The sequence below is a fragment of the Martes martes genome (assembly GCF_963455335.1).
Source record: "Martes martes genome assembly, chromosome: 11".
Lineage (NCBI taxonomy): Eukaryota > Metazoa > Chordata > Mammalia > Carnivora > Mustelidae > Martes > Martes martes.
In genome coordinates, this window is record NC_137899.1 from 85,906,680 (window position 1) to 85,921,355 (window position 14,676).

General features: G+C 41.1%; 1 protein-coding gene across 2 annotated transcripts in view; it reads left to right on the forward strand.

The window, feature by feature from the left end:
* Positions 1-540: 540 nt before the first annotated feature.
* The window catches only part of NRF1 (nuclear respiratory factor 1), a 144,770-nt gene continuing 130,634 nt past the window's right edge, over positions 541-14,676 (forward strand). The window contains exon 1 of one of the 2 annotated variants that reach the window (XM_080818006.1): positions 541-663. The gene's annotated coding sequence lies outside the window, so the exon portion shown is untranslated. The remainder of the gene's footprint in view (positions 664-14,676) is intronic. The other variant, XM_080818005.1, reaches the window with a different exon arrangement.

Below are 14,676 nucleotides of genomic sequence, written 5' to 3' on the forward strand. Positions count from 1 at the left end.
AAGTGGCACAGAAAGGACCCTCTAGAAATGTTTGCCAAACGAATGAACGAGCGGATAAATTAATGTATTGCTTTGTGCAGAAATTTTTGCTTTTAAATACCTGGGCAGGGTTTGAAATCGGGAAACAAAGGTTGTTCCAAAGAAAGGGTGAAGATGCGACTGTCAAGGCTGAGGGAAATGCGGGGAAGCCCGTTCCCAATTGTCGAGGCTTGCTCAGGAGGTGATATAATTCTCGGGGCTGGGGGGCGAGAAATGTTACTATTTCCAGATGAGCAACCATCTTGGGCTGCCTGCGCCACTCTCCCGAGAGTCCACACTTGACTAATCCAGTTGCCTTCATGGTTTCTGCCCCAACCAACCCTTTCAAGCTAAATGTGGGCTCCAGGAGGCCGCGGGGGCCGGGAGGGATCCTCGCCCGAAGCCCCCTCCGGGCCGGCGCGCCTGAAGCAGCGCCGACCTCCCCATCATGGCGGCCGCCGGGCGGGGAAGCTGAGCCCGTGCGTCGCGTGCGTGCCTCCTCTCCCTCCCCTCCCCCTCCTCGGCGGCGGCGGCGGCGGCAGAGGCGGCAGCGCTCGCCATTGCCGCTGGTGGCAGGAGGCTGCGAGGAGCCGGCGCGGTCGCAGTCTCCACGGCGCAGGCCCACGGTAGCGCAGCCGCTCTGAGGTGAGTGCCCTACCGCGCAATCTCCAGCTATTTCAGCCCCGGCGCAGCCGCAACACGCCGCCCGCCCGCCGGCCGGCCGGCCCGCCCCGCAGCCTGCACCCTGCCGCCCCCGGCTCCGGGCCTGGGCCCCCGCCGGATTCGGCCCGCCTCGGGCGGGGGGCCCTGGCCCGGCCCAGTCAAACCGCCACCCCGAGGATGCGCAGGCCGCAGTAGGCCCCAGGCGTCCTGGCGGGCTCAGGAGGGAGGCGCTGCCCTCCCGAGAGCCCCAGGGTTCCGGCCTCCCCCGCCGCCTGAGGCTCTGGGGGCCGCGGCCTCGTCGCCACCGTAGAACCCGGGGCCCGGGCCCGGCCTTCCCGCGGGCTCGGGAGCGGGAGGTCCGGGAGAGCGCGCCGGGCCCGGGAGCGGGAGGTGGGCGGGCTGCGCGGGACCGGAGCCGCGGCTCCCCGCTCGCCCCCTCGGCCCTTCCCGGGTCTGGTCCGCGGGCGGCGCGGCGGGCAGGGCCGGGGTGCGGGAGCCGCTGTCTCCTGCAGGAGAGGAGGCTGGCTCTTCGGGCGGCCGCCGAAGCTTCCCTCCCGCCGGGGTGGCGTGGGCTTGTTACCCAGGTAGACTGGGGGACGCTGGAATATGGCGCGTTGCCCACCTTCTTGCAAGTTAGGAGGCGGCCCCGGGCGGCAGCGGCGGCAGTTCGAGGAGGAGGGCGCAAAGTCCTTTTGTACGCAGAAATAAGGAGCGACATTGTGTTTTCTTCCTCAGCTGAGATGCTGCCGGTGGAGGGGCCTCGGTTCTTCCTGTGCCTGGGGTGGTGGTCCCCTGAGTGAAGAGAAGGGGGAGTGGCGCGACCCTCGGAAGGAACCAAACTGTTGCCACTGTAAAGACAGGGGCTCTGGATGGCCTTGTGCATGGGTGTTATTTCACATCTCCAGCCTTTCGGGGAACTCAAGGGTTTGCCTCTGCATGTTGTCCACCTCACTGTGTAGTGATGTCCACCGCCTTTCTCACCTGTTATGTCGTTGCTGCTGGTGCCAAAGTTTCTATAGTGCATCTGACTGTGCCCATCAGAACTTGGAGTTGTTTAAAAATCTTAATATTTTTAGGGCTTCAAATGGTAATCTCCAGCCAGTTGGAGGAGCTGTTGCCTATCTCCAACCTTTCTTAAACATTAGAATGTATTAATTGCTTACTTAAGAGCTGGTGTCAGTTGTGCTTAATTCTTTTTGTGGTCAGAGCAAAATTCATGTTTTCTTAAGTGTGTAGAGACAGTGGATTGGGAAACTTTTAAGGTGAAGGCAGTGTGAGTGAACCTGTCAGCTTGGACAGTGCTCACAGGAGAATGGGTATGCGCCATCTCACCTTTTTTTCCCCCAGGGCATCATCTGTGCCCACTGTGATCCTTTTCCTATTTCCAGCCTTTTAAAAAAATTCCTTTTACTTTGACTTTGAAGAGTAAGTTATTGGGTTCTTCACTCAAGGAAGGATGGGAGGAGAGCCTTGGAGATGCTGGGGTTTTTTGTTTTGTTTTTAAAATTGAGTACTAGTATCCAGATTTGTGTTTAAATGTTCTTGAGGTGTTATCTCTTAAGGTAGTGAAAATATGACTAGAATCTGTCCATGAGTGTAATTTCCTTATTTTATGAGCAGAAGAGGAAACAATTATCTCATGTAATACTTACTCATGGGTGTGCAAAATTGTTTGTGTCAAGGGATTTTTTTTTTATTCTGTCAGGCATTAGATGTGACTTTCAACTGAATCCATGACAGAGAAAAAAAGCAACCAGATTAATAAGTATTGCTTACCATCTTTTGGCACATCCTTTTTTGAAATCCTTTGATTTTCTGCTATGAGCCTTTCCCCTCCTCCAATCTCAGACTCAACATATATGAGAGAAAATGACTTTTTGCTTAGTAGTCAGTGGTCATATTCTCATTTAGCTGGGGAAAAAAAAAAAGGAAAGAAAGAAAGAAAAAAGAAATCATGCTCAAGCCAGGAGTTTTCATGAAAATAGATTTCTTACCAGGTTTGAGGAGACTTAGCTCCTGGGTTTAGGAAGTAACTCTAAGAGTAGCAAATACTGAGAGCCATTGTCCACATCTAAAAGGGATTAAAGAAGAAAGGATTTCAAGTTTCCCTCCCAATTCATGTATTGATGGGACCCAAAATTGTAGGTTTCTTGTTATTATTAAATCACAAGTATACATCCATTTCTAATTTTGTTAGGGAGCGGAAGACAAACTCCCTGTGATTTAAATACCTGAATTTTGCATTGCCTGTATACTGTGAGTTCAAGAAGACCCCTGGGTTGTCTTCAAGAAGTATTTTATGTGAAGTAATCACAAATGGGTGACTGTTTTAAGGGAAATATAAACTGCTTATGGTCTGGGATTAAATTTTTTATACCTCTTATATATAGCAAGGCATTCAGTAAATTTTTGGGGAGTAATAATGATGAACAGTTAATTCTTGGAATTAAAATTTTTTTCACAAGTATTTGAAAAGACATACTTTTGGTTTTTGGAAGAGCTATGAATTGTCAGCCTTTAGAAACACACCCTCCAGTCCTCTGGAGAACAGGAAGTTATTGCATATGTTCAGCTTCTGTTAGATCTCTTTAGGCAACCCCAGTGCTTTGTGCTGCAGTGGGCTTGTTCATCCACTTAGTGCCACTGTGAAAAATTGGAGTGTAAAGCGGGAACTCTGGGTTGTTGAGTCTCAGAAGTGTCTACTCTAACCTCAAGAATTTCAGTGCACCCTCTCTCGGGTTATAATTAGTCTAGGAAATGTGATACTTGAATTTAAATGTGTGTGACTTTGTGTGATACGTATTAATTATATAGTTACGTGTGTGTATTGTATTTGGAAAATCAGTCTTAAATGCCAATCTTTTGTTAAAAAAGAAAAAGTTTTAGAAAATTTTCTCTGTTCTTTCATGTTTTCCTTAAGAGCTAAAACTAGTATTTTCAGCTTGAGCTTATCCAAATACAATTTTCCATAAAGGTTTAGTAAAACTGCAATGAAAAAGAAACCTACTTGTTAAGCTTATTTTAGAAACATTTTATTTAGACCAAGTCCAGTCATTGGTTTGGTTTTGTTTTGTTTTGTTTTGTTTTGAGACTCTGGATACATGTTAATTTTTGTGCATTGTATATCATAGTTCTTTTCTTATTAGCTAGGGGGTGGGTTATTCACTTTTTGGGCTTTTCAGTTAGAACTTTTATCCATCAATATTCTAAGGTGAATGGGCTGGAAGAGAAATAGTAAAAGGAGGTGAGACAAATCAACTTCAGGTGTTTCCAGAAGATTACAACCACATTGAGCTGTTGGAAACTTTTAATCTTGAAGCAACAAGACTGCTTTGTCTGAAGTTATTTTGATGTAATATGTACAAACTTGGAAAATGAGAAGAGTTTTTGACTGCTCAAGAAAAATAAGTGGAATATATATGCCTTGGAATATATATTTTTTCTGAAGTGCAGTTCAGAATTAGGCTAATGAGTTTATGATCCCACTCAGTGCAGTTTAGTTATTGAAGCTTCAAACACATTTCATCATATGGTCTTTTTTTTTTTTTTTTTTGCCTTTTCACCATGTCTGTGTGCCTGAAATGTGAACATTTATATGAACTGAAAAGTCAGAAATACACGTTTAAAGAGAGCTTTTAGTATATTCTTGAAAGACAAAAACAAAAAAACTAGGAGGCAAATAAGGCAATCCTACCACATTTGTGATCCCTTGAGACAAATCTGTATTCTGTCACCAAAAGTAGTCTCTTAGAAGATAATTGTACCATATGGGATCTCCTCCAGAATCCCAGACCTTGTAGCCTGCTTTATCAAACTGTTACTGAGACATCAGATAATTTCTTGAGGAAACCAGGTTTGTTAAGAGAGGGGTGTGTGGATGTGTGTGTGTGTGTGTGTGTGTGTGTGTATGTGTGTATGTTTTGGGAAAGTTGGTGGGGAGAAGAGGGGAAAAAGTAAGTGATTCTGATAAAAGATTCTAGTTTTATAGATTGGGATGATCACTGGAATTTGGGGCATGTATTTTTTTTTTAAGATTTATTTATTTGAGAGAGTGATATTGGCTGACGGTTTAAATGGACATTTTCTTAATAACTCTTAAATGGTGCCTGTTGGGTAAACTATGCCAAGCCTTTTTCAGAATTATGAAGAATGAAGTTTGTATGCATAAACGTTAAGACTATTTTTCAAAAGGAACTTGTATTACTATTGGTAATTGTAAAGTCTTGCTTTTTAGAACTTGGAGAGTCTGTTTTGTTGCTGCTCCTGAATGCTAATGTGGTTAGGCTGGCAACTAACCCTACAAAGAACAAGAGGAAGTGAGGAAATGTCCCCATGAAACATTGCTTAAAACTAAGCATTGGACTAGAAGTGGGGAATGAGGGACTAGGGGACTCAATTCTTGTTTTATGTTCAAAAGGGGATAAGGTACACCCTTCAGTGAGATATAACCTTAACTCTGTCCTTACTTTGGAGTTTTGCTATTCATTCACCAGTCACTGATCAAAGACATACTATAGTCCAGGCATGTGTTAAGTGCTACAGTAACAAGTAAACCGCAGGCCTTGTCTACTAAAGGAGAAAGATAGGGGCTGGACTAACTATGATATAGCTTGTTGAGAAGTAAAATAAAGATTGGTGTGGAATTATAGAGGCAGGGGTGAGTGATGTGGGAGAATAAGTGAGGTTAGGGAAGACTGTAGGAGATCTTTAAGTAGGACTTGGAAAAGTGATTAACTGTTTCCTCTGATGGAGAAGAGGTTAGAGGAAGGGCATTGATAGTCTGAGGAATAGCAAGTGGATTTTGCTGTGTTTGAGGAGTAGTGAAAATGAAGCTGATGTGGTTGTGACCTGAATGGGAAGAGAATGGGGGGAGTTCAGAGATTATATTTCATTAATGAGTGATGATGCCTTTAGTTAAGATAGAGGTTGTATTGGAAGAACAGAATTTGACAAAGAAGGTGATAGGGTATGATTCTAGATGTGGGAATCAAGATCTGTCAAGTAGCTCCCTATTGACAGATTTGGGCTGGAGCAGAAGGGGAAGCAGGGATCAGTTAAGAGATTTGTATTCATTAGCATAATGTCATACAGAAACTGCAAAAGACTATAATATCAGGATTGAGGAGAAGGCTAAGGGCAACCTTGTCAAGCATCTACATCTGAAGGTCAAATGGAGGAAGAGGGGCCTATGAGGGAAGTTGAAAAAGAATGGGTAAAGAGATAAGATAAATAGTATGGGTTTGAAGAAGCTAAGGATAGGGGTTAAGGGAATTTTAACAGGAAATTTAGCAACATGAAATCCTAGGGAGAGCTCATTGGGATGAAAACTGGATTTGGCAATTAAGAGATAAAAGGCATTTTCTGAGTGTGTGTGTATGTAATGTGCGTGTGTATTGTTTTGACAGGAATCATGATAGTGAACACAATAGATTTCTAGAGCATTATTGAATATGGGTAAGGTATATAAAACCCAGTTTAATAGATGATAGGTTCTGTTCTTCCCTTTCTCTTATGGGAATTATAGCATAAAAGCTTTGGGAAAAGACTTCAATTCTAACAATTAGATTTTATAGATTTGAGTATATAGTATAATATGTTTGAGTTTATCATTTTTTTTTTAAGATTTTATTTATTTGTCAGAGCATAAGCAGTGGGGAGTGTCAGGCAGAGAGAGAAGCAAGCTCCCCACTGAGCAAGGAGCTTTGCTTGGGACTCATCTGAACACCCTGGGATCATGACCTGAGCAGAAGGCAGGCACTCAACAGACTAAGCCACCCAGGCATCCCAAGTTTTTTGTCAATGCAAATTCCTCTTGAAGAGTTTTGAGGTTTTGTAATATTTAAATGTTAAGTTCAGGGGTTTTTAACTTGGGTTTTATAGTTCTGGGACTCATGGATTATATTTTGGCCACGTAACCCTGATCTCCTGCATTTGTACGAGAAGTTTTTTATGTGTGCCTGTGCAATTTTTCTGGGGAGAAGGTCCATAACTTTTCTGAAATTCTCAAAGTGTTCTTGACACACAAACATCAAGGGCCTTTTCAGTTAATTATGTCAAATACTGGTTGTGTTGGTTGGCTGAAATTAGTCAGTTTGATTGACTGGGACAGACCCAAGGGAGGAAATTTTGAGTGAGTGTCTCAGGTGAAGAACTTTGGAGAGATCTGAGGCACCTCCAGGAGATAGGACTGAGAGCACCAGAAGGAAGGTGGGAGGAATACCAAAGCAAAGCTTAACCAATTTCAGAATCTTGCGAAGTCGTCTGGGATTCCTTGTTTTTTTGTTGTTTTGTTTTAATACTTCAGAATTCACACTAGTGTAGGACTATCTATTCATGTACTATATACAGTAGGCTTTGTGGGCGATCAAATTACTATTTTTTTTTTTTTTTTAGATTTTATTTATTTATTTGACAGACAGAGATCACAAGTAGGCAGAGAGGCAGGCAGAGAGAGAAGGGGAAGCAGGCTCCCCGCCGAGCAGAGACCCAGATGCGGGGCTTGAGCCCAGGACCTTGGGATCATGACCTGAGCTGAAGACCGAAGCTTTAACCCACTGAGCCACCTAGGTGCCCCCAAATTACTATTGTTTTAAAGAGAGAATGAGTTTTAAAAGAAAGCTAAGTGGTTCATAGATAGTACTTAAAAATGTTTAAGTTGGGAGTTACATACTTTGGAAGTTTTCTAAAATATACAAATGTTTCAGTCTAGTTATTTGGCACAAGACATTCTTTCCTTGCTTGATTTTTCTGACCATGAAATGAAAATACCGTTGGCCTATTTTACAGGGTCTTTCTGAAGTATGACGGTTACTGAATGTGTTGAGATCTATGATGGTTTCATGCTAACAAATAGCTAGTGTTCAAATTTCTTAAGTTATTAATAAAATCTAAAATATCTAAAATTTATTTATTTAAAATTTTAAGCAAATTTTTGGGGCGCCTGGGTGGCTCAGAGGGTTAAGCCTCTGCCTTCAGCTCAGGTCATGATCTCAGGTTCCTGGGATCGAGCCCCGCATGGGGCTCTCTGCTCAGCAGGGAGCCTGCTCCCCCCCCACCCCCCGCCTGCCTCTCTGTCTACTTGTGATCTCTCTCTCTGTCAAATAAATAAATAAAATCTTTTTTGAAAAATTTAAGCAAGTTTTTAATGATGTTTCATATTAGAACTTATTTATTCTAAAATAATTTCATTCTGTAATTTTATTTATTTTACTTCTAAATTTTATTTATTTGAAAGAGAGCACAAGCAGGGAGTTGGGGAGAGGGAGAAGGAGACTCCACTGAGCAGGGAGCCCAATTCAAGGCTCCATCCCAGGACTGAGCCACCCAGGTTGGTGCCGCTTATTCTGAAATTTTAGATAATCAGTCATTTTTACTTCCTGTGATTTTTGCATCTTTGAAATTAGATTAGGAGACTGTTTTGTTGGCCAAGCCCTAGGTTCTGGGACAGCGATCTCCAACTTTTGATGGTCATCCATACAAGTAAAAATTTTGAGCACACATTCTGAATTACATTTATTTATAAATGATGTTCCTGTGCTATTGTACTAATACATTTGTGTGTATTATAAAGTATATAGAAGGTAGGAATTTCTTTTTAATTTATCAGAGAGTGAGAGTATGGGCGTGAGTGCACCAGTAGGTGGAATGGCAGGCAGAGGGAAAAGCAGGCTCCCCCCTGAGCGAGGAGCCCTGGTCAGGACTTGATCTCAGAACCCTGGGATCATGACCTGATTGAAGGCAGACGCTTAACTGACTGAGCCACCCAGGTGTCCCAGACGGTAGGAATTTTAAAAGGACAAGATAAAGATGAAATAGTTTTTTTAAATGTCTTGCTAATTGAGTTTATGATGGTTCAGTAACTTACGAGTTTGATTAGCTTGTTTTTATAAATATATTTGTTCATAATTTGTTTTTTCTATAATTAATGCCAGCAATGTTTTATGGAATACGCTATAAAAGTGTTGGTAAATACAAGAGAGCAATGAATGGTGTTGCCTCCGTGGCTCAGTTAAGCCTCTGACTCCAGATTTTGGCTCAGGGCATGACCTCAGGGTCCTAGAGTCTGTTGTCTGGCTCAGCAGGGAGTTTTCTTGAGACTCTCTTTCCCTAGTTGTCTGCCCGGGAGTTTTCTTGAGACTCTCTTTCCCTAGTTGTCTGCCCCTCCCTCCTGTACTCTCTCTATCAAATAAGTCTTTAAAAAAATAAATAAAAGGAAAGAAAGGAGCACCTGGGTGGGTTAGTCCTTAAGGTCTACCTTGGACTCCTGTCATGATCCTGTAGTCCCAAGATCAGGCTCTAAGTTGAGCTCCTTGCTCAGTGGGGAGTTTGCTCCTCCCTCTGCTCCCTCCCCCCCAGTGTTCTCTCTTTCTCTCTCTCAAATAAATAAAAGCAATGAATTAATATTGAGTAATCTTGAACAGAAAATTAGTGTTATGGAACTTATAATTAGCTGTGTTTGTGGATTATCTTTATATTCACTAATCTACAAAGAAGATCCCTAAATAGAACTGGAGTATTTTATCTTTTCCTTTGTTGGTGGTGGTGGTTGTGGGGTGTTTTTGTTTTGTTTTGGTTTTTTTTGGTCCTTTGTCTTTTATTAAACAATTATGAAATAAAATTCTTAGTATTGATCTTTGTAACAATATTCCCAAATTAAAGAACCAACCAAGGTTTGCTAATTAAAAACACTTGTCATGGACCTAGTCTCTTGCCCCAAAACTGGCTTCAGGTACTAAGTCTAAAGAAGAAATAATTTTGATATCACCAGTTATATGATTGAATGTTAAAATTTTGTCTTTTCCTTAATTTTTGGTTTTATATTTTAAAAGTTTTCTTGCATTGAAAATATATTATTTTTGTAGTGAGAAATTTTTTTAAAAAAGATTTTATTCATTTATTTGACAGACAGAGATCACAAGTAGGCAGAGAGGCAGGCAGGGAGAGAGGAAGAAGCAGGCTCCTTGCTGGTCAGAGAGCCCGATGCAGGACTCGATCCCAGGACCCTGAGATCATGACCTGAGCCGAAGACAGAGGCTTTAACCCACTGAGCCACCCAGGTGCCCCGAGAAATTTTAAAAACAAATGAAAAACCCTCCAAAGTCAATGGTTGTTATCTTTGGTTTATAAGCATAGAAGTGATTTTCATTTTCTTTCTTAAAACTTAAAATTATCTTTAGTGAAAATGCATTAATTTTTATAACCAACCCCTTCCCCCAACCCCAATAAGTATGGATAGTATGCTTATGGCCCTAAAGGCTCTCTCTCAGATTTTGGGCAGGCAAGTCACTTATTCTCACTGGGCCTGTTACCCCACTTGAAAAATGAAGAGGACAGAAATGGTATCTAAAGTTTCTTCTAAATAAAAATTCTAAATTTCTGATTCTCAAATTAATTCTGAGTCTTTGTTATGACATGTTAATAAATATGGTATTTTCTTAAAAAGACATGTATATGTGTTCATTGTAGAAAAGCAAAAAGAAGAAAATTTAAAATGTTCATAATTATACCATGCAAAGATAGTATTTTAGTATATATAGTTCTAGATATTTTTCTCAATCTATAGTATGTGCATGCATATACACTGTATATGATAAATGCAATAATACTGTGCATACTGTTTTGAACCAGAAATGTCTAATTGTATGTAATTCATCTATTTATTTTTGCCCTGCAGTATTCTTAAGGAGCAGTTGTAAATCCATTTGTTTAAAGAAATATAAAAGATACTTAAAAGTTTCTCTCCAAATGCATATTTGTTCAGTAAGTGCTTGCTGTCTGTTTCGTGCTCCATGTGTTTTTGCTGAGGTAAGGGTAACTTGGAGTAAGGGCGAAAGGGCTGGCTCGTGAAAGCTTATTTAGTGAAGAATGAAAGCTAAATCCTGGGTTAACCTCAATTTCATTCACATAATAACTCGTTTTTTTCTCCCACTCTGCCCTCATACTTTCTGAGCTCAGATTTTTACATGCAGGATAGTTTCTAAAATGGACAAATTTATCTCAGTATATATTGGCTCTTTTATTTTACCCTAGGACCTTTTGAGTTGTTATATTCCTATTGAGAGCAAATTAGATATTAGTAGCAGCAATAATATAATACAAAAGTGTTAAAAATACCTGGTTTTTAAAAAACATTATCTGTGGGGATTTCAAAAGAGTTTAATATATATAAAATACAAGTATATGTATAAATATAAAATGCTATATAATCTCATTCATGCTTGCCCTCAAGCATGTGGTATATATAATTTTAATTTTATGTAAAAATAACTAGATATTTCTCAAAGTTAACTTCTTAATTTATACAGTGGGTTCTTTTTAGAGTTAGTAATAAAAGCTAATTTTCCTGCCTTCTCCTTTAGTTCTGTCTTTAATACTTCTGGTAGTTGGTTTGGTTTTGTTTTTTATACAGAATGGAAAGCAAATCTAGAGTAAATAGTTCCTTAGCACAGCAACCAATATCCAAAGCAATCTAGTCATTTTCAACCAAGTGTAGTATAAAGCTTGTGGAGGTGTGTCAGAAGAAAAATGTCTGATTTGTTTATTCTCTTCCCTTTTACTCTGAAGATTGGTGTCTTTTCTAGGAGAAAAACTTTATGCTTGGCAGTTAAAATGCTTAAATCAATATCTTGTAGATAGAGCAAGAGGTAGAGAATCTGGGAATTAAAAGTACAGACTTACTTACTGCCTCTTAAACTTGTTTTCAGTTTTTGTATCTGAAACATATGAGAATAGTAGCTAATTCCAACTTGAGAATCCACCAAGATGGATTGTCTTCAGAATGATTTAGCATGATTTTGAAGTTATCTTCTTTTTTTTAAGAATAATGGTCACCTTATAACAATGACTGGTGTCCCTTAATGATAAAAAGTTTGTGCAGTTATTCCGTGTAAATATGCATACTCAGATTTAGCCTACCAACAGAGTTTCAGAACCCTATATCCAGTGGCCTAATTGGCATTTCTTGGATGTCTCAGATGCACTTACATCTGCAAATGAAATTCTCTTATCAAACTTGTTCCTGTTCAACTTTTGCTTACCTCAGTGAATAGTACCACTGTTTGATCTGGTTTATCAGAACAGAAACTTTAGTCTTCCTTTGTCATCAAGTCCTGTTTATTTAACTTTCTAAACTCAATTTGTCCTCTTCATTTCACCATTACCACTTCTGAGTTGCTATCATTTCTTTCTTGGACTGTTGGAATAACCTCTAACTGGTCCACTTGCATGCACTCTGGCTGAGTCTTAATCCATTCTCCTCAGTGGAGCTAGAATGAATTGTCTTTTCTAAGGACAGTGCTCTGGTCGTTCCCTGTCTCCCCCCCCCCCATTGAATTTAGGATGAAGACAAAGCTTTTTTTTTTTTTTAGATTTTATTTATTTATTTGACAGAGATCACAAGTAGGCAGAGAGGCAGGTGGGGGGAGGGGGAGCAGGCTTCCCGCTGAGTGGAGAGCCTGATACAGGGCTGGATCCCAGGACCCCTGAGACCGTGACCTGAGCCAAAGGCAGAGGCTTAACCTGCTGAGCCACCCAGGTGCCCCGAAGACAAACCTTTTAAATGTGGCACCTAACTTTGAACTCATTTTGTATCAGTCATGTTTCCCTAACCAATAAAGCCTTTCCTATTGGTATTCCTTCTGCCTGGAAAGCTTTTCCTTTTCTTCTCTTTCTAGTAAAATCATATATATTGTATTCAGGTCTCTGCTCAAGCATAATTTCCTCAGGAAGTTTTATCAGGCCTTCCTCATTTTTGCACTTTTCCGTTACCATATATGTCTGTACATGTCATTTTACATTTGTTTGTATATTGGTTGATATATGTCTGTCTGTCCCACCAGATTCTAAAACTTCATGATAGTAGATACAGTGTTTATTACCGACCTCTATGCTTGATGCATAACAAGCAGTCAGTACTTTTTTGAATGATTGTAAAAGCCTTGCAAAATTCATATGTTATATTTTGCCTTATTACCAGGCTTTGTGGTGCTATCTAATATTTTATGATTTTTAGGAACTCAGGGTGGGACCAGATTCTAAGTCATTTAAGCCACCTCTGCTCCCCCAAATTAGGTGACCATCAGTCTCTCGTTGAACACATCCAGTGATAGGAAATTTACTTCTTACCCGAAGTCCATTTAATCTTTATGATATTTGGAAAGCTTAGTTTCAACTGAAATTGCTCCGTGTAAGTTTTATCTACTGGTCTTCTGTTCTCTAGGATTTCTGTCTTTCTTTCTTTCTTTCTTTCTTTTTTTAAGATTTTATTTATTTATTTGTCAGAGAGAGAGAGACAGAGAGCACAAGCAGGCAGAGTGGCAGGGAGAGGCATAGAGAGAAGCAGGCTCCTCACTGAGCAAGGAGCCCAGTGCGGGACTTGATCCCAGTTCGCCGGGACCATGACCCGAGCCGAAGGCAGCAGCTTAACCGACTGAGCCACCAGGCATCCCTTCTCTAGGATTTCTAAAATCAAATGTTTTGTATTTTCTTTATAAAATCCTCTGAGTTGTCTTTTAGTGTTTTTTTTTTAAGATTTTATTTATTTATTTGACAGAGGGAGAAATCACAAGTAGGCAGAGAGGCAGGCAGAGAGAGAAGGGGAAGCAGGCTCCCCACTGAGCAGAGAGCTTGATGCGGGGCTCCACCCCAGAACCCTGAGATCATAACCTGAGCTGAAGGCAGAGGCTTAACCCACTGAGCCACCCAGGCGCCCCTGTCTTTTAGTTTAAATGTCCTGGGACCTTCAGCCTTTTTGGAAAGGTATGCTGGCAAGAGAGTTGGGGGCTATTTCCCTAGGGCAAACATAACAACTTACCATAAAGTAAGTACCTTAAAACAACAGAAATTTATTCTGCCGTAGTTCTGAAGCCCCAAAGTCAGGAGTCCGGTATTTGTAGGACCACAGTCTCTCTGGAGGCTCTAGGGAAGAATCTGTTCTTTACTACCTCCTGCTTTTGGTGGCTGCTGGTATTCTTCACTTGCGGCTATATCATTCCAGTATCTGCCTCTGTGAGCACATTGTCTCCTACTCTCTGTATAATCTCTGTTGGCCTCACTCCTATAAGGGCACTTGTCATTGGATTTTGGACCAACCTGGATAATCAAGGATGAGTTCCTCATCTCAGGATCCTTAGTTTTGTTGTATCAAAAGAAACTTTTTTCCAAATAAGGTAACATTTACAGGTTCCAGGAATTAGGATGTGAGCATATCTTTTCTTCGGGAGCCACCATTCAACACATTACAGGTGCTCTGGGTTTAAATCTTGGTAATTCGAAGTTGAATGCAAACTTGAGCATGTTACTTGCCATTTCAGAGTCTGAATCTCCTTACTTTTAAGCAAGGATAATAAATGCCTATATCATTGATATGTGAAGATGTAAGAAAAGTTCACGTGGGGGTGCCTGGGTGGCTCAGTCGGTTAAGTGTCTGCCTTTGGCTCAGGTCATGATCCCAGGGTCCTGGGATCGAGCCCCGCATTGGGCTCCCCGCTAAGCGGGGTGTCTGCTTCTCCCTCTCCCACTACCCCTGCTAGTGTTCCCTCTCCATAAAAAGAAAAGAAAAGAAAAGTTCACGTGAAGTGCTTCAGACATGATAGCTAAGTCATTAAATGTTGCCTTCCACATACCAAACTATCCTGATCCTCCTGCACTTTTTCAGGGTCTCTAGATCTTATGTACCCTCTAGATCTTTGGCCTGCTACCCAGCATGAGTTGTGGAATAGGTCAGATAAATACAAACTACAGTGGGTATTTCTGTATTCTGGACACTGTGTAGCCACTCTGACTAATACAGCCCAGATTTGAATTATGTGTATTATAGCCACATCATGAGATTGGCTTGTTGAACTTGGAATTGGTTAAAACCCCCAAGTCTTTTTCATTGGTGTAACTATTAAATCTATACTGTGCGGTTAGGTTTTAGATCCAAGTGCACATTGTCAGATGTGACATTGTGTGTTATAAGTGTTATGTTACTTAGTCATAGCGTTTAGTACATAG